General features: G+C 47.4%; 1 protein-coding gene across 13 annotated transcripts in view; it reads right to left on the bottom strand.

The window, feature by feature from the left end:
* PTPRF (protein tyrosine phosphatase receptor type F) overlaps nt 1-19,434 on the bottom strand; it is a 510,254-nt gene that overhangs the window by 141,178 nt on the left and 349,642 nt on the right. The window lies entirely within an intron of this gene.

Genomic DNA, 19,434 nt, shown 5'->3' with positions numbered 1-19,434 from the left:
ATGTGTTCTGCATGCTACACAGACATACAGCCAACACCAGGGCCAAATAAAAACAAACACACACAATAAACAATACAAATTGTCAAGAGAGCACAAAGGAACACATTTCTCCTTTCTACTAGGCACTAGTCTTCCCAATGGAAAAATCCATTACAAATCTCTTCCTGCCCCAAAAACTGGTGTTAAAGAGGTTATTAGAGACAAACGAATGTAACTTTACATCTAACCACGAAGAGCAATGCTAGGCTGTGCATCAGGAAGCTCCCGATGGACTTCAGGCAGCTGAAGGCATCGGAGGTGTGCGAGAGATGACTAATGCACGCGCTGGTGTGGCTTACTGCTATATTATAAATGAAAGCATCACAATGCTGAACTGTTAAAAGCACAGATACAATCGATTGGAAAGGAAAGGTCAATTTGGTGTGCTGCTGCCGTATGTTCACAGCTAGACTTGGCTGAATACATTAGGTCGCCTGTGCTGAAAAAATGAGGAAGCTCCAGAACAAGCATTCAGCAAACAAGTGCAGGACAGAGTTCATTTACTCACTTCCGTGGCAAGATGTACTGTACTCTCCTAAGCCTGAACAGCACTAAAAAAGGACACGCTTCCACGGAAAGAGAGAGCCAGGAAAACATGAAGTATCCTTAAAAGCACTAAAAATTCAATTATTTTCAGCAGGCCCCTATTTTCTCTAGTTTGAGAGCAGAACTTCAGCAAACCCTCTCCTCGCCTGCTAATCTGACCCTTTCACTCACTGGAACATTTCAAACCTACCAGGCCCCACAGTTCCCCCAAAGTCCCACAAGATTGTGACCCCACCATACTTCCATTTTTACATTCCTTTCACTGGGATCCCACCCTCCCCATATTTTACCTACTGTCAGAGAAGCACTAATAGGAAGATATTTTGATTGTCTCTTATTTTAAAGTTCCACATTTGCAGGACAAACTAGGACCATTTGGTGACTAATCTTAAACATCCTTTCCCAAGATCTCGGGAGAATCCCCAAGACACTTCCCGCCTGTTTGTACATCAAGACTCTACAGCACAAGGCAACATCTGCTGTAATCAAAACAACCCACTAGAATGTAGCCTCTGTGTTTGGATGTGAGGGGCAGCCAGGGCTTTCTAAAGGGAAAAAGCTACTGAGGCTTATTAAGAGCATAAGCCATATTTTGTCTCCCAGTCTGGCCTCCCTAGAAACCTCTGGCGTACCAGCAAACGTAGGAGGTTTTTTAAAAGGTTCTTTTTTTTTATTTGCAATCCATTGATTTTCAAAGACAAAAGGCTCACACACATACAGAGCTTAAACAGAAAGGCACCAGAGCCAGCACTCAATAACAAGCAACAACAGCACTGACACAACCACAACACACATTGCACCTTAGTTCACAGAAGATACACCACAGTATAGCGTGGCACAGACTAAACTGCAAAGGGAGATACACAAACGGTAGGAAACAATTAAATTCCCTCGGTGCACAGCCAGATGTCCTTAAAGCCCAGCACCTTGCTATCTGCCATGTGAAAGCAGATGTTCAGTCTGGGGAGGTTGAAACCCCAAAGGGCTTTAATTTAATACCACACTGAATATTTAGTCTTTGCTGGCTTGTTTAAGTGTTTACACAGAACACGCTAAGCAAAATATCACATAATTAACTTGATCCAAAGAATGCATGGAGATTTAGTATTAAACTATCACTAAGGCTGCGAGTTTGTCACAGAAAGTCACGGATTCCGTGACCGCTGTGACTTCTGCAGCGGCCGGTGTGCCTAGCCTGGGGACAGCTCAGGCAGCCCCTGTACCAATTGCACTGGCCGCTGCTGGGGCAGTCTCAGGCCACCCTGGGAGCAGCAGAGTTTGGGTGTGGGAGGGGGCAGAGGGTTGGGGCATGGGATGGGGTGAGGAGGGCTCTGGGTGGTGCTTACCTGGGGAGCTCCCTGGAAGTGGGGACATCCCCCTTTCTCAGCTCCTAGGCAGAGGCATGGCCTGGCAGCTCTGCATGCTGCCTCCACCAGCAGTTTCTGGCCAATGGGAGCTGGTGACTGGGGTGGGAGCAGCTTGCAGAGCTGCCTGGCAAACCTGTCTTATGAAAGGAGACTCAAAGAGCTTGGCTGTTTAGCCTAACCAAAAGAAGGCTGAGGCGAGATATGATTGCTCTCTATAAATATATCAGAGAGATAAATACCAGGGAGGGAGAGGAATTATTTAAGCTCAGTACCAATGTGGACACAAGAACAAGTGGATATAAACTGGCCATCAGGAAGTTTAGACTTGAAATTAGACGAAGGTTTCAAACCATCAGAGGAGTGGAGCAACATTCCAAGGGGAAAAGTGGGGGTAAAGACATATCTGGCTTCAAGACTAAGCTTGATAAGTTTATGGAGGGGATGGTATGATGGGATAGTCTAATTTTGGCAATTAATTCATCTTTGACTACTAGTGGTAAATATGCCCAATGGCCTGTTGTGCGGATGGTTAGATGAGGTGGGATCTGAGGTTACTACAGATATATTCTGTCCTGAGTCTCTGGCTGGAGAGTCTTCCCACCATGCCTTCAGGGTTATAGCTTGATCAGCATATTGGGTCAGGAAGGAATTCTCCTCCAGGGCAGATTGGCAGAGGCCCTGGGGAGTTTTCGCCTTCCTCTGCAGCATGGGGCACAGGTCACTTGCTGGAAGATTCTCTGCACCCTGAAGTCTTTAAACCATGATTTGAGGACTTCAAAGGCTCAGACACAGGTTTGATACAGGAATGGGTGGGTGAGATTCTGTGGCCTGCATCGTGCAGGAGGTCAGACTAGATGATCATAATGGTCCCTTCTGACCTTAAAGTCTATGATTCTATGACTCAATGCCTCCACGTAGGAGCTGAGTAAGGGGGATGTCCCCCAGGTAAGCACCACCTCACCCCATCCTGTGCCCCAAGCCACACCCAAACACTGCTGCTGCTGGCGTAGGGGAGATGTGGAGCCCCACCAACCCTCTCTCCCCCTGCAGCACCAGTGTGGGTCCTGGGCTGCACATCACTGCGCGCTCCCACTCCAGCACCAAACGGGGGTCCCGGGCTGTTGCTGTCTCCCTCCAGCACCAGCAAGGGTCCCAGGCCACACTCCACCAGCATCTGGGCTGTTCTCCCTCCTCCCCCAGCACCCATGGCACCCCAGGAACCCCTCCCCCTAATATTTAGTCAGGGGTATATAGTAGATGTCATGGACAGGTCATGGGCCATGATTTTTTATTTACTGCCCCTGACCTGTCTGTGACTTTTACTAAAAATACCCATGACTAAAACATAGCCTTAACTATCACCAAATCAAAAGCAAGCATTTGTGCAAGAGAGTCCCTTGTTATCTGCAATGATCCCTGCCCATACACACATTGGACAAAGGAATCTTCCACACAAGTTCAATATTGATTCCAGTTGCCTGAGTCAGACCTACACATGGGGCACTGACCTGTGCATCTTTGGTGCACGACTAAATCAAAGACGAGGAAAGGATTTTGTGATGAAGCACAGATAGGAAATGATGTTAGGCTCCATCCGTAACTTCAGGGAGTACAAGAGAGACCAATCTAGGACCATGCTATAGGAATGGGAGATGGTGATCTGGGTGAGAGAAAAATGCTGGGGCCCTCCTCCCACTAGCAGTTTGAAAATAATTTTCTTGGGGTTTAAAGAGCCCCACAGTACTGCACTCTTAGCATCCACCACACAACAATACAGGATCCAAGGATCGCGCTTTCTGCCCGTTGGTCAGAAGGCTGGACATTCCAATGCCCACAGGAAGACACAAAGGGCCAGACCCCTCAGCACCACAAGCTCTCCCAGGGCTGGGATGGCCGAGTACTGGAAAAGTCCCACACAGTGCATGCTCACACTCTCAGTGCCATGCACACCACTGGAGAGAGACAAGGCTTCCAGGTGGTAAGTCCAAATCCACACAGGATTAGCCTGGTCCCATGGCAATCAGATGCAGAGCGAGCGTAAGTGTATGTGTGCAGGGGCATGTCTTTAGGGAGCAAAAATCCTGAACCCGAGAGCTGAGTGGTAAAATGCCCAGGGACGTCTAAGGACAGAGCTCTCCTTGGGCCCCTCCAGGACAGCCCAGTACCTCCTACTCACCTCCATTTATTGGTGGCATTGTGGTAGCCCCCAAAGGGCCACGCTGTACGGGGCTTAAATACAAGGGGCAGGTGACAGCTTCTGCAGGCGTGGGGAATGGTCTTAGGGCGTCAGTTGCACATATCAACCTCCCAGTGGGTGAGGGAGGGATTCTGGCCTCTTCGGTAGCCTCAGAGCCTGTCAGATGCTCTGCTGGGTGGATACCCTCCCATACATGCTGAGAAGTGCTGCTGCTGGGTGAGTCTGGGCTGCACACCAGGGCAGGGCACTAGCACTGACTCAAGCTTACCCACTAAACAACACTCAGCAAGCGATGCCGGGCTCATTCATCCCTGTTGAGGGGGATTTTTAAATATCCCCTGCTCAAAGCTCCGTAAGCAGAGAGAGGAGCTCACAGCTGCTCCCGCCTTGTCCCCCTCCGGTGACCATCTGATCTAGGTTTAATTACTGAACCCAGCCATTGCTGGGCTCCTTTTAACTCTCACTATCTGCGCCGACCACTCTGAGGGCCTGCCTACACATGCAGTTACTCCGGAATAGCTGCTGCTCTTTAAATTCACACCTTACTTTAATCTGAATTAATCTTCAAGTGTGGACAAGGCCGAAATCGTTCTCCTTTCCTTGGGATTCAGATGTTTGAAAACAGAGAAGGTGGGAGCTATGAGGCAAGTTGCCGCCAGGCTGGTAGCCACATCAAGCCTAGCCCTGGCACCACTGCCCTTTTTAACACACACTTGGCAGCTAAAGCATAACCTAACTTTCACCTCCCATTCCACCAGTAACAGCAGGAAGAAGGGAGGGAGAATCAAAGCCAGGTGATTTTCCAATTAAAAGGAGAAACTTCAACCAGCATGGGAGCAGGCTGAGCTCTTGCTGGCAGCAGGAATTCCAGTCCTTAGGAGAGAACTGGGAGTGCCCTGCTCGCATGCAGAGGGCCAGACAGCATCCCCAGGGGATGGCTGCAGGCTCACTTTGGGCAGCTCGCCTTTCTGAGGTTCAGCTACTGAAACGTCACCCCTCTTCTGGCACCCTCATTGTGCTTCCCCTTTCCCCCAAGCAGGAGCAATGAAGAGGGATCTTGCTCCTTGCTCCTACCCTTTGTCCAAAGCGGCTGTTCTGCCCTTTCTTCTCAGGGCCCGCCATCACTGTGCTCCTTCACCAGCTTGGGCAGCAATGACTTTTCTCGTGGCGACTGGCATCGGATACATGCCCCCTTGTCCCATCTGCTGCACCTGCTCCAAGCATCAGCTGGAGTGAAGGCCTGGGACATATAATCAATCCCAAACGTCAGTCTTACAGGACCACAGGGTTCAGCTCCAAAGTGCAGCTGTAAACACGTGCATAACAGCAACCGACATAGGGGGACAGCAGGAGTCCATGGTGAATACAGCAGTTGGCAGCAGAATCCTGAGGAGTCAGCCCGGTGAGCTCTCCAGGGTCAACGCTATCTGTCACAGAGAACTGACACTGTGGGGCCTGCTCTCTCACTGGTGAGATTTATGTGCCTAAGAGCCAACTATAACTGGCCGTCCTTATCTGTTAAGGAGAAGAAATACACTATGGTGTGGTGAGAGCCTCTACATGCACGTTGTAAAGCCACGAGTCTGCTTTGCAGGCCATCACAAACAGGACCAATAAAACTTTTACGCCACAACAGCTGGGAATTTGTTTGTGACAACGTATTTCTCAGAAAGACTAGTTTAGAGGAAACGATAGCGAAAACTGTAAACATTTTTATGGGCATTTATTCTTCATATCCCTCAGCCTGTAAAGTCAGGCCCTCTTAGTGCCATAAGTCCAATTGCTCGTGCTGCAGAGGGAGAGCAAAAATGATGCCCAATATATTTTGAAAATAACAAAAAATTGTCTAAAGTACCTTTTCTATATGTTCCATTCTAACTGTAAGCTTAAATCTCGCACAATCCATCAAAAGCTTTATACCCCTGGAAAGGCACGTTCTCAGCTCTTTCCAAGTGAGATACTGGGCCATCAACCTGTCACTGTGCTAGAAATACAGTATCCTACAGCACCCCTCATCTCAGTCTCTCTCAGTCCAGTAAGAATGAGTAACATCCAAAGCTGCTTTGTGCTTTCAAATCTGGCACCTGTTTGGAGTTGCTCAGAGGTCTGGAAAGCTAGACACAGGCTTGGTGGAAATGAAATTAGAGGCAGAATGCAGGTGGAGTGACGCTGGTGGTGCATTTTTGACCACCTGGGCATCAGCACCACACAGAGAGGGCGGTACATACATAGAACGAATTGGCTGGAGCTCTCTCCAAGCTGAAATCATTTATTCTTAAAGGGATCCTGAGGAGAGGCCTGTGCTATCCTGGGTATATCACTCTGTTGTCTCGTGGCATTTCAGAGCCATGTTAGGAGACAGCACGGTCTACTGATGAACCTTTACGACAGTTCTATACTTGATACGATCAGGATCACTTTATACATTTCACAAGCCTCCTAAACACCCTCAGAGGCATTGAAATGCAGTAGCAAATGAAAAATATCAGTGACAGTAAGATGGTCATTTATAAAGCCGTGAGTGGCAGGCAATATTAACTAATGGAAGAGGCAGACTAACAAGGCTCCAATGCACAATCCATTCCGGTGCCTCTGCTTGCTGAACAAACAGCCCACACTCCTCCGGCACAGTCTACAGAGCTGCTGCTCAATTAACGCAAGACAATCAAAAGCAACCAAGCAATTTCGGGGCCCAGCAGAGGGGCATCATTTTCTGTGACAAGAAGAAGCACTGAGGTAGGTTTGTTCAGGTTGAACAAATCTACACCAAAAGCTTGTTATTAATAGCTCTGAGAAGAGTCTTCCTTTATGGGTTTGTATTTTCCCAGACGTCCATGTCAACGCACAGCAGAGAAGTGCAATTTAAAGCCAAGCTCTCTGAAAGCTCCCATTGCCCACATGAAAGCCTGCATGGGGAGTGGCTGGGAGGAAGGAGAGTGACCAGTGGCAAGTCTCATGCAGCTCAATGAACACCCAAAGCACTGGCACCATCTTGCTACTTGCCTGAGTGAAACTAATGTACTTTAAAGACAACGAAGTATTACTGACTGGGATGGCAAGTATCAACAGCTCCAAACAGGTTACGCAGTTACAGAAAACCTCAGCATCGTCAGGTTTCAATGACAAACTCACCGACGTCCTGTGGCGTCACTCCAAAAATGTTATGCTGAGACTGCTGTTTAAAAACTTCACTTTAACCGAAAAAACCCAAACCAAGCCCTTGAGAGATCTCCTCCAGGCGAAGCACATGAAACGCCAGGCCATAGCTGAAAGTAAACAAAGCAGTTGGTACCTCTTCAAAATACCACACAGCAGCAGCGAAACGTTCCTAAAAGAAAGAGTCTGAGTCATGCGAAGCAAGGGAAGAGGAAATTTAAGGAAAATCCAAGAGGATACTAGACTGGCCACATGGTATAAGACAATCTCTTAAGAAGAGCCCAGCCTTAGATGTGCTGTGGGTGGGATCTCAATTAGAGATTATGATTCTATGAAACAGCAAAGAAAAAGAGAGCACTCCTTAAAGTGCCAGGAAAGAAAACTACTATTAACCGTGCCCTTTAATCACTGGGTGTCAATTATCTCAATTTACAAGCCATGGATACTATCTCACCAACACAGCCGGACATTCCTGCCAGGGACTGTTTATCACAAGGGTGAGCAAACTTTTTGGCCCAAGGGCCACATCTGGGTATAGAAATTGTATGGTGGGCCATGAATGCTCACAAACTTGGGGTTGGGGTGCAGGAGGGGGTGAGGGTTCTGGCTGGGGGTTGGGGCTTCAGGGTGGGGCCAGAAATGAGGAATTCAGGGTGCAGAAAGGGGCTCCAGCCTGAGGCAGGGGTAAGGACTCTGACTGGGGATGCAGGCTCTGGAGTTGGGCTGGGGATGAGGGGTTTGGGGTGTAGGAGGGTGCTCCGGGCTGGGACTGAGGGATTTGGAGGGCGACCAAGACTGGGGTAGGGGTTTGGGGCACGGGGGGGAGGAGGAGGGCTCCAGCTGGGGGTGCAGGCTCTGGGGTGGGGCTGAGGGGTTGGGAGTGCAGGAGGGTGCTCCGGGCTGGGACCGAGAGGTTTGGAGGGCAGGAGGGGGATCAGGGCTGGGGGTTGGCGTGCAGGGGCGGGGGTGCCTTAGGGGTGGAGGTTCCAGGCAGCGCTTACCTCAAGCAGCTCCCGGAAGTAGCGGCATGTCCCCCTCTCCAGCTCCTATGCGGAGGCACGGCCAGGTGGCTCTGCTGCACACTGCCATGTCTGCAGGTACAATGGGAGCTGCTGGGGCGGCACTTGTGGCGGAGGCAGCGTGCAGAGCGGAGCCCCCTGGCTACCCCTAAGAGGTTTTTAAGGTCAGGCTTGACAAAGCCCTGGCTGGGATGATTTACTTGAGGATTGGCCCTGCTTTGAGAAGGGGGTTGGACTAGATGACCTCCTGAGGTCCCTTCCAACCCTGATATTCTAAGATTCTAAGTATAGGAGGTATAGGGGAGACATGCCGCTGCTTCTGGGAGCTGTGTGGAGTGGCCCTCCGACCCCGCTCCCTGGCTGGAGGACTGAAGTGGGGCAAGCCTCAGATCCCACTCCCCAGTGGGAGCTTGAGGGGCAGATTAAAACAGCTGGCAGTCTGGATTTGGCCCATGGGTCGTAGTTTGCCCACTCCTGGTTTATCATAAAATGAAGCAATGCCTGCCCTATAGCGAAGCAGGAGCTCTAATGGATGAACATAGTAGGTAGGAACACCTCCATTCTAACCCCAGCTCTGTCACAGTTTCAATGTGTGACCTTCAGCAAGTCAAATCATCATTTTGTGCCTCAGTTTCCCCAACTGCATAATGGTAGCCTAGCAAACAGAGGTGCTGTAAGGGTTAATGTTGGCACAGCACTCTCCAAAGGCAACATGTTACTAAGCCAAAGAGGAAGTTCCCCAATCTAAACAAACTGGGATAGACCAGAGTATGCTAGCCTTAACCACTGACAACATAGCCCCCACGAAGTTTCTCTTTCCCCGTTGCCCACGGAAATCTCCTTGAGTTTCTAACACCCCACACCAGATGAAGAGAGAGGGCCAGAAACTCTCACACTGAAGGCTGAAACAGACAGGTTGAAGTATAAAGAATTTCTCCAAGACTATGCTCAAATCTCATCCCAAAAAGCCATCCAAAGTAGTAACCTACTTAATCAATGCTGGAAAGTTCACATGCATTCAGGAAGCCTCTCAAACAGCCTGGATCCACTCTGCCTATACACACCAGTATTCCCAGAGTTCACTGCACTCTCTTGTCAGAAGGAGTCTTGATGCAAGACTTGTGAATCCAACCCAGGCCCTTCCGGACTCATGAAAGAATCATGAGCAACTGGTGCCATTCCTGACTGAAACAGCCAGGGCAGGAGTCTTCCCTTCCTTGTTCAAACATACAATAGTGCAACTGACACAAAAGAAACCCACCGTGGATACATCCGTTCTAGCCATCTATTACCCAGCATCAAACCCCCATTCCTGAGCAAGTTCACAGAGATGAGCAAGTTCATGCATTCGACGAAGTGGGTATTCACCCAGGAAAGCTCATGCTCCAATACGTCTGTTAGTCTATAAGGTGCCACAGGACTCTCTGCCGCTTTCACAGAGAACAAGACTCAGCACAATCTGGATTCAGGCCAGGACACGAGGTAGAGTTAGCTTTAGTGCTACTGATGAAGGATCTCCTTGTATTAAAGAGAACAGACATCCATTCTCAACCTCCTGGACTACCTCCAAGATGGACCAGTACTTGGATGAGGTCTGCTCATGGATGAAGAACAGCTGACACTGACCTTGAGCAAAACAGAGATGGTGCTTGTGGGCAGAGGAAAGTACTTGGAAGAATTTGCAACCCTGGTGCAGTTTCCTTTGGTTGAAAGTTCACATCCCCAGTTGTTCAATTCAGACCACGGTCTGGGTGCACTCTTGGACTCCTCACTGACACTGAGCTCCCACATAGCAATATATGAGACTCTATCATCTCCAGTTGGCAAGGAGACTCCATCCCATCCTGGCGGATAATGACCTGGACTCTTATTCATGCCTTTGTCACCTCTCAGTTGGACCACAGCAACACACTATACTTTGGCGTGAAGTCTTCAGCACTTAGAAAGCTCCAACTCAGCAACACGGGCTCCTACAGTCACATCAAACCTATTTTCCACTCCCTGCACTGGCTTCTCATAGATGTCTCAGGACTTATCGTCAAGATACTCAGCGGCCTGGGCCCAGGGTATTAAAAGAGAATTAAATTCCGGGATGAAGACAGTGGTCGGCAGCTCTGCTCCTCAGGCAGAATAGGACTTTCTGTCACAGGGGTAAAGCTTGTCTGTGCAGGAAACAGAGCTTTCTTGGGGGCTAATTTGAGAGTGTGCAGCAAATTCTTCCAGGAACTAAGGATGACCTCAAACCTCCCCACCATCTGCCCAAACGCCAGGTGCACCTCTCTGACCTGCCTTCTTTAAAACAAGGAAAGAGCAGTGTTTACATTTTTTTTTTTAAAACAGCAACTGAAAAGCAAGGACCTACAAAAACAAGCCACTGCACTGCACACACACCCCTTCCCCTGGAAATGGGTAAGAGAAAGAATGCACCATACATATGAGATGCTAGGTGTGCCGTTTAACGCAGCACTGGAAAGTACTCTGATACGGCTGGTGATGAGGGGACTATAAGAATTACTGTAAGCACAGGACAAAGTGCAAAACAGTGAAAAATGGCAAGAGTGGATGAGCAGAGGCTCAAACAAAGTAAAACAGAAAGGGTTAAAATTCCCTGAAGTGGCCACGGAACATGACTGAGAAACACTCTTTCCTCCTCATTCAGGGGAAGCAGCCAGGAAGTGGAGATTTTTTTTCTACTGAAATCCTCCAAGAATTTTACAACTCATAACCAGATTCCAGGTAAAAATACAGTTTTCCTGGCTACATCCAGCAGTTGATTGAACGTATTACTTAGGGAAGGATTGTAACAACTGGGAGTTACTTGCATTTTTAAACATAATTCAACCCTCCCTTGGCAGGGGGTTTCAGCTGGTAAGGGAACAATAAAGGGACTCAAAGTTGCTCTTTCAGGCAGTCCCACCGGGCTCTAGTAAATTTGTTGGTTTCAACAGAATTTTCCCTAGAATTATTCTCAATCCATTGGTTTTTAAAAAATATTTTGTATTGAGAACTTCAACACAAATATTGTCATATACTTTATTTTACTGTATTATTGCAATAATGTGACAAAGTACATAAACCACACGCCCATGTAGGGAAAAAAACCTCCATGCTTTTCAAAGAAAATAATATAACTGGCTCTTACTCCTATTTTAAGTAATCTATTAATCCATTACATTTTCCACACTACTTCGCTTGCATTGATGCGATATGCTATTAGCGCAGAGATTTTCATTTTTAGCTACATAGTCAATAAAGCATTTCCATATATCATTAAGTGTAACCTGCTGTTAAAATTAATGGGGCATTTGACTTGTGATCCATTTGAGTAGGGTTGCAGCTCAATGCAGACCAAAATGCACAGGAACTGAGTTAATGGGACAGAGCAACTCTCCCGTGCTTTCTAATGTTCAGCCTCAGAATGTGAAGAATTCCGGCTGTCACTCAGCTAAGATACAAAGTTCATTCACTTCCATTTCACACCCCAGGATGCAAGATTTTGGGTCACCTGAAAGGTCAAACTTTACTAAAATCCGGTTTCTGTTTGGCTCCTGCAGCCCATCTGCATCATTGCCAATCTGCTGGCATCTCTAGAGTTCTCTGGTGGAAAGTCATGCCCATCAGAGAGAACAGTCAAGTCATTGAGAATAGAACTTCCAGGCAAAATCTTTGTTAAGATGGAATAAGTTTGTAAATATCAACAGTAGTCATCTTTGAAAAGTCCTATCAGCAGATGTGACATTATGGCATCTTAGATAGCATCGGCTTACATCTAAACTGGCTACTAATGAAGGCGTCTCCAGATACCATAGTGTACTAATTACTGGAAAATGCTGATTTTTAAATGGCACTCACTGCTAGGGTGACCAGATGTCCCGTTTTTAAAGGGACAGTCCCATTTTCGATGACTTTTTCTTATATAGGCGCCTATTACCCCCTCACCCTGGTCCCATTTTTTCACAGTTGCTATCTGGTCACCCTTCTCACTGTAGCAATTATTTAAGAAAAAAAACCTTGAGAATATTATAGCTTTCCTCCCAAAACACACACATTTGAAAGCGAGGAAACTGAAACGTAAGACTGCACTAAAAGAAAGCCAATCACATGAGCCAACCCAAGAGTGGTCATGCACAGTTCAAGCAATTCTGGAAATTCAGAGATTTAAAAACTGACACTTTTTTCAAAGAAGGAAAATAAGTCAAATGCTGTTTGCTTTGTGATCTCAGGGAAGAACTAGAAAGGGTTCATAGAGAGCCCCAGAAAGGCAGAGTTACTGGCTTTGCTGATGAACTGTGTGTTTTCAGATTCCCAGGCTAGCATTTGCTTTTTCTCATCCCACTGATTAGTATTTATCAAACTTACCCCTTAAAGGAAGGGGTTTTTTAAAGCAGTGTTTAAGGATTGCTGAGTTAGAAGAGTTCCGATGCAGTTGACAAACTTGGCAATAATCAGACATGCTTCTCCTCAGACCACTTTCCTCTTCACCTCCCTGCCTGGTTCCTTATCCCCCAACCCTTCCACACCCCATCAAGTGGCAGTCCGCTCCCTGAAACCTCCTTGCCGGCCATGTCCCCAATTGTAGCCATCTGCTTTCTGGGCACCCGAGCACCTACAGTACATTCAAATGCTTTTCGTAACTGAACTATTTAGCTAACAAATCACTTAAAACTAGTCTAAGGCACCCACTCAGGTCAAGAACACCACATTAGAACGAAGTTGGGATTTTCAGGCTGAGCTATTTTTGATTTATGACAAGCAACAAATAAAGTAAAGTAACCTTGAAGAAAACATTCCAGTAGTGAGATCAGGTATTTTCTGGCTCTATTTCCCCACTACCTTCATTGAAGACAACTTCTATCCTGGCATGAAATAACGAATGTGGACTTCCCTGCAGATTGGTTTAGTGATGGCAAAGTTGGCTGAGTTCGAGGCGGGGAACGCTTTACCAACATTAGCAAATGAAGACTTGCAAGACCTTTGAGGCAGTTAGATAGGTTCTGTATTTTACTGGTGGCAAAGGAACTGGTACAAAGAGGTGGGAACACAGTGAGTTTGTGGCAGAGCCAGGGATAGAAATAGCTCTACTATCCGGCCAGTGCCTTTACTATTAGACTAGGGTTCTGCGAAGAACCACTAATTGCCCTGGCTCTGACTGCAGTCGGATGCAGGATCCTGGCTAGATGAACCATCTTTCAGAGATCACACACAGCAGAAAGGCTCGGAGTGTCAGGCCGGCAGCAAGTCAATGATCTGGATACAAACACTGGCTTTTGACAAGTGATGCTTTTTAATGTTGGGCTGATGTAATTGATCGGAGTTTAATGGGATGACATAACATTTTTTACACAGGCAGCAAGTGTTGCAGAAACTCAACCCTCTATTTACTGCTCTGAAACAACGCCTGTCTTTTCAGTAACATGTACAGCAAAAGTGGTGGCTCCCAGTTTCAGCTAGGGCTTTAAACAAACCCCCTATGTAGGCCCTCGGGAATTAAAGAACACATTACAAACAAATGGCAAGTTGGCTGTGGAACCAGATCAGGGCCCTATAGATAAAAATGGTACCTTTCACACTTCCATTTTAATACAAACCAATTCAGCAGATCAACCAAAATTCCTCTGGATTACGCAGTAAAATATATTTCCGAACATTATACTCATTTGCACATGCTCCAGTATCTCAATTTATCAAATGACTGATAAGAAAAATGCCTGGGGATCTCTCTCATTTTCACAGGCGTACAAGGAGCACTATTGTTTTCCCCCTGGGAAAGCGTTCAGTTCAGCAGTAAGCTTGTGGCAGAGGGGCATTTCCCACCTTTGCATGCAGGAAGAGTACATTGCCCTTGACTCCTGTCCTCTCCACTCTCCAAGTACGTTATATATGACAGTTGAAGAGTGAGAATGAGAAACAGCCCCCTGACTTCATTCACTAAGTGTTTCAATGCAGCATGCAGGCTTCAGAATTCCTAGACGTAGAGTTTAACTCAAAATAGATATTTAAGATGATCCTCTTCCTTTGAAAAAAGACAATACTTTACCCCAAACTTTTAAAGACAGCTTGCTGCTTTGCCACCCCACTGCAGCTGCTGTGTTCATGAAGAAGAGCTCTGTCTCTGTATGGACTGCACCTAGACATGTCTACATGAGAGGAGAAACCACAGAGCTTCCTTCATTTCTTGAAGGATTTCTTTTCCATTTTTTTTAAATCAGAGAAAAGGGAAAACATGGCAGGCCGTGTACAGTTCCCCTATCTCAGTTATGCAACACATCCTAACATCAAAGTGAGAGATACACAAGTAATTGTCCTTAGATCTGTTTAACTTCTTCATTCTACTACTGCAGATAAGTTCATTTCCATCTCTTACTGAACTGCAATCAGCATGCACCAGACCAGGATTAAAACACAGCAATTATGGTGTCTCTCTGAGGAAGCTATTTGCAAGGGCATAGATTGCATGAAATGGTTTGTTACTTGTTCCTGAATGGCAGCAGGGGAGCCTGACAGAAAGAGGCACAGACAGACAGACAGAGACTTTTTTACATCACCATTCTGGCACCTCTACACATGGGACATCTCACAATGATTGTATCAATATACTCTGGGACATCTGAATCAACCTGTCCCAGAGTGTCCCGTGCAGACGCTGGGGCCAGGGCTTTTGATCTTCCTCATTCCTCATCAAAACATGCTGCATGGGGGGGGAGAGGGAGAGAAAGGCGGGAGTCAGCAGAGCTGGCTCCAGGATTTTTGCCGCCCCAAGTGGCGGAGGGGGAAAAAAAAAAAAAAAGGAAGGACACGATCGCGATTGGTGGCAGCTCCATCGCGCTGCTTTCTTCTTCGGCGGCAGGTCCTTCCCTCTGAGAGGGTCCGAGGGACCCACCACCGAAGAACCCAATGTGCCACCTCTTCCCCTTGGCCGCCCCAAGCACCTGCTTGCTGAGCTGGTGCCTGTAGCCGCCCCTGGGAGTCAGGAGGACTGGGTGAGCCAGGTCCTCTGCAGCGAATGTGACCTCCAATCTACACTGGGGAGAAACCTGCATAGTGGGTCCCAGGTCAGATGGAGCTAAGCTAAACCCAGGTTCACTTGATGGGATCCACAGGTACAGCCAGTGCTTGTAAGGCCATGGGGACAGGTGTGGGGCTATGAGACATTGCACTGGTGCTGTAAGCTCAAAGTGGCCCAACCAGTGTTTTGTGAGGTTTTTTACTTCGTATATTTGGATAGAGCAGGACGAGAAAAGAAGGCAAGTTTCCCAAAATGGGAAACAAACTGGGAGATGCCCACATGGCCCTCTCTTCTCCTGGAAGACTTAAGTGTTTATGCTGCCAGCTTCCAACAAGAGACGATGTTATTCCTATCTCTGTTTAACATTTCCTGCTGCTTATTGACTAGCCAGCAGAGCTGCTAGACCAGAACCACTGCCCATCACTCTGTTTATACATGCAAGAAATGTCGAACGGGCATTGCAATGCATTCCACATTCTTTCCCACATTGTAATCACTGGGCTGTTCTACTTTGTAAGCCACAAGGACGTCACTACCATTGTCCGAATCCAAAAGGCACAATGTCTTCTTTATTATACCAGGTCCAGCTTAGATGAGACTTTCTGGGAAAGAGCTGCCATAACTGCAAGGTTACATTTCAATGGCTGAAGAAAACCTGCACAGAAAGGGACTCTTCCTCTTCTGGAGCAGATGAACTGCATATGAATGCAACAGCAGCCACCACCAGCTGACCTGGCCAGACATTTTGTTTTCATGGACTGTCTCATTAGATCAGGTGTGTGGAGCTGCTCATTACAGGACATCAGTGACAATGAACTGTAACCAAGCGATGACGTGATGTGATTGACCATCGGCTAAGCTGCCACCTGATAGGGACCATACAAGAGGTCAGACAGCACCATTCTTTATTAACACACCAACAATCAGTGGCACAAACTCTGCTCCCAGATTAGACTTCTAAATCTGGATGTGAGCACATTTCTGGATACAGCTAATGAAAAAATGGCCCTGAATTCCTAATAACCAAAGTTAGAATTTTGGGGATTTATGCCAAATTAAAGACAACTAATTTTCCTATCTTGAGTATTACATACCTTAACAGCTCTGTCCTTGAGTCAGCTTCACCCTTCATGAGCACAGCTATTTGGCTCAGTGTCCAACATTTGATGTGCATGAAGAACAGCTAATAAAGTTCTGAAACAAACCTGAGTTACCACATCAAAATGTCTCATGTTTTATAACACAGTAAAAGCAATTGGATTCCAAGTCTATCTCAGATTCTAGATTAGAGGCATTTGCCACAAAGCTTCTGCTCTCTGGTCTTTAGAGTCATTAAACAATTCCATGTTTCCCTTTAAGATGCTCTTTTAATATCCAGCGTGACAATACATACAGATAATCAGAGTGGTTTCCATCGAGTGAGTTGAGTGAAGCACATTGGCTTTATTTGATATTACAAAAGACTATTTAACCTGCTCCCAAGCTACTTCACCAAAGTAATTAGGAGCCAGGGACTAGGGGAGGCTCTCCAGAGCTGTAACTATCAGCATGGGAGAGAACTTTCTACTCCACAGCACTGTTGTAGCTGTGTTGGAGCCTGGATATTAGAGAGAAAAGAAGCTGGGCCAATAAAAGATGTGAAATCACTCACCTTGTCTCTCTAACTCTCTACTAAGCAGATACTGATTCCAGTCTGTCTGTTTCTGTAGGTGGCGCTATGGAGGGGGCGGCCTGTAACTGTCTAGCTCTGGAAGATTAGACCATGGTGGTTACATTTTGATATTCTCATCCCAGGAAATGTGTGTCCAACAGGGCTGCCCAGGGATGGGGGGGGGGCAAGAGGGGCAATTTGCTCCAGGCCCCATAAGCCCTGGCACACCAGCAGTTCGGGTCTTCAGCGGCATTTCGGTGGCGGGGGGCCCTTCAGTCGCTCCGGGTCTTCTGCGACTGGGGCCCTTCAGTGCTGCCGAAGATGCAGAGTGACTGGAGGGCCCCCTGCCGCCAAAGACCTGGACCGCCGCCAGGTGAGAACAAGCGCCGCAGCTCCTCCGCTTTGCCCCAGGCCCCTGAACCCTCTGGGCGGCCCTGGGGTCCAACACAACCAAATGAGACACACACACACTGGTTCTGACATAAGAAAGCACAACTAACCCCAGCTTTCCAGGTGTTTTCCCGTGAACTGAGTGTGACAGCAGTCCCCCTCCTGAGCGCTCTCAGCAAACGCTGCAGGATCACCCCTGACTAACCAGCACTCCCCTCTGCTGCAGTGCCGAACACGCTGGTCGTGAGTTTCAAAGCTGACTAGGGGATTCAGTGCACTCCCATTAAAATCAATAGGAGATGTGTAGCTAACTCTCCTAGCCAGCTTTGAGAATCTCAGACACTCACTTTACTGAACCAGGGATTGACACAAATGCCAGAGAAGAAAAAACCTGCCTAACGAGTCTTCGCTATTTAGAGTGACCACAGCAGCCTTGAGCAGAGGTCATCGCCTAGGACAATGTACATTATATTCATCAAATAGGTGCCCCCCACTAAAGAGAGGGCCTTACAACAGCAGTGATCTGCTTGAGGGGACCAAGCGCAGGTCCAGATGAGCTCTGTAATCAATGGATCTGTGATAGCCTCAGCACAGACACAGCCCTGATGGTCTCCAGGCAATGGCCAGACCCCATTGTGACCTGTTGTCTCTCACCTAAGAAGTGAGGAGGCGCTCTTGTGAATTTCTTTAGACAGGGAGATGACTCTGGAAAGATCTTTGTTACTAATAAACCCATCCATTAAGTCCTATTTCTAAGGATTACCAGCAACGCGCAAAGGCCCTTGAGCCGACAAAAGGTTAAGTGCTCTGTCATCCCACCACACCCCCGGGCTGGCACAGCCATACTCCACATCACCTCATTGCATCCGATCCAGGGCACTCACGGATCTTTTCAGCACACGCCCAATGAACCATTCCCCCCGGATTGAAGGGAAGGGGTGGGGACTAGCTTCATAATGCCTGGAAAGTTTCCCCACAACAGGGGGAAGGTGGAGAGTTGGAAATTGCTTAATTTGATACTATCTCAAATGAAATCATGTATCTCTGACACAGGACTGGGGAATTGGGCTCTCTGGGGCTCTGTGTTTTCCCTTTGCCTTCCTCTCTTCTCCTCTTTCTCCCACACTCTTGCCATTTTCAGCTGTGCTGCCTTCTCCTCCTACTGTCCTATCTCTCAAACCCAGGAGCAACTGCCTGGAGCTTGGTGCACCCCCAGGATGGAGAGCACTGGGAAAAGATAAATGCAGGGGATGCATCTGGGAAAGGAAAAGCTTCCAGGAAAGACTTGAGAAGGAGACAGGGTGGTCTTGTGGGAAGGACACTGGCCTGAGACTCGGAAGCCAGGGTCCTTAACTCAACTCTGCCACTGACGTGCTGTGTGACTCTGAGTGTGTCACTTCATCTTCGAGGTCTGTTTCGCCTCCTATTTTTAAAGGAGGAAGGACAGTCTAGTGGCTAAGCTACAGGAGTGGGGCTCTGGATTCCTGGATTCAGTGCCTGGCTCCGCCACTCACTTTCTGGGTGACCTTGGTCTAGCTGTTTACTCCACCCTGTGCCTCAGCTCCCCACCTATACAACGGAAATAGTTCTTCTCCACCTGGCATGGGTGCTTTGAGGCACTCAGATACCACAGGGATGGATGGTTGTGAGGCTGGACTGCAGCTTTGGGGTTAGATCCTGTCACACTTACTCTGGGAACAAAGCAAAAGACTGATTCACTAGCAAATGGAGAAAAGCAACATCTTAAATTTACATTGAGAAGAGAAATTAAATTAGCAAGTGCATTTTGATCATGATGTGACCTTTAGAAATGATTGAGAGAAGAAAACATTAGCCACCGTTATTTCCTCCTGCACAGATCACTCCCAAAGGCGGCTCAGTGTTCAAAATATTATTGCTAAATTTATTCCCTGTTTTCAGGGTGAATTTAAGAATTTAAGATGACGTTATTTCCTCATTTCTTCAGAGACAGCCTTTGCTTCTCTCTTTATGTGCTGGCAAATTGGGACAAATATTGTGGTTGGACTTAAAAGGACTGGACAATTTTATGACATTTAATAACA

Source organism: Chelonoidis abingdonii, chromosome 7, assembly GCF_003597395.2.
Source record: "Chelonoidis abingdonii isolate Lonesome George chromosome 7, CheloAbing_2.0, whole genome shotgun sequence".
In the NCBI taxonomy this organism is placed as follows: domain Eukaryota; kingdom Metazoa; phylum Chordata; order Testudines; family Testudinidae; genus Chelonoidis; species Chelonoidis abingdonii.
This window is presented reverse-complemented; position numbering and strand designations above follow the sequence as displayed.